The sequence below is a fragment of the Macrobrachium rosenbergii genome, chromosome 53 (genome assembly GCF_040412425.1).
Source record: "Macrobrachium rosenbergii isolate ZJJX-2024 chromosome 53, ASM4041242v1, whole genome shotgun sequence".
Classification (NCBI taxonomy): Eukaryota; Metazoa; Arthropoda; class Malacostraca; order Decapoda; family Palaemonidae; genus Macrobrachium; species Macrobrachium rosenbergii.
In genome coordinates this window covers 41,373,671-41,374,826 of record NC_089793.1, presented here as the reverse complement: position 1 = coordinate 41,374,826, position 1,156 = coordinate 41,373,671, and the positions used below count along the sequence as shown (strand labels likewise).

The window sequence follows — 1,156 nt, the reverse complement described above, 5'->3', positions numbered from 1 at the left end:
CTTCCTCCCCGACAGGGAATCGAACCCCGGCCTCCCGCGTGACAGGCGGGAATACTAACTATTATACGATCGAGGATTGTGGTCAAACTGCCTCGTCCTCCTTCAGCTCTGCCTCTCCATCATTAGAGACCCAGTTAAAAGACATTCCTCCCCGACAGGGTATCAAACCCCGGCCTCTCGTGTGACAGGCGGGGTTACAACCCACTATACTATCGAGGACTATGGTCACACTGCCTTGTCCTTCTCCAGCTCTCTGTCTCTCTCTCATTACTAGACCCAGTTAAAAGAAGTTCCTCCCCGACGGGGAATCGAACCCCGGCCTCCCGCGTGACAGGCGGGGATACTAACCACTATACTATCGAGGACTATGGTCACACTGCCTCGTCCTCCTCCAGGTCTCTGTCTCTCTCTCATTACTAGACCCAGTTAAAAGACACTCCTCCCTGACGGGGGATCGAACCCCACCCTCCCACGTGACAAGCGGGGTTACTAACCACTATGCTGTCGGAGACTGTGGTCACACGGCCTCGTCCTCCTGCAGCTCTCTAATTCACTACCAGCAGCACGTATTTCTAAAATCCCATACACTGTTAGAAAATGAAGGTAATGCCTTTTAATAAAAGTGCTGGACATCGAGTCAAGCAGCCTTACAGAAATGTTAACGTGCATATTAATATATTTTTTTATGGTATTTTGAAGCGCATCACTTGTAGCTAACGAAGCGACACTTAGAATTTAAAGAATAAATTCTTCCCTCACTTCTTGCAAAATTACTGCTAACATCTATCTATTCTTAATAGCCAACTCGAAGAAGTATGTCTATCGAAAGAAAATTATTGAAGAAAATTACCAAACTTTGATCCCAAAGTATATGCAATCATCCATACAAGAATTTTGCGACGCGAAAGGGGTATTTAATGATTATTCCTATGCAAGTATGGCAAAACTTGCAATATAAATATTTTTATTTTTCGTCATCCTACATGGATATAAAGCGTATTTGCACTGGCTTTTTCGGAGGAATCTAAAGTCTTTTAGTGGGCCTTTTCCTAATACAAACAATAAGCAACCTACTCGTGAATATTTTCACATCTGATATAATATTAAGAAGGCAAAGTAACATATGCGCCCCCAAATTTCTCTAAAATATTTCCCA

The 1,156-nt window shown here is 43.7% G+C and overlaps 1 non-coding gene across 1 annotated transcript; it reads right to left on the bottom strand.

The window, feature by feature from the left end:
• Positions 1-293: 293 nt before the first annotated feature.
• TRNAD-GUC (transfer RNA aspartic acid (anticodon GUC)) lies at positions 294-365 on the bottom strand. Its single transcript has one exon. It is a non-coding gene; the product is annotated as a tRNA-Asp (tRNA).
• Positions 366-1,156: the final 791 nt, after the last annotated feature.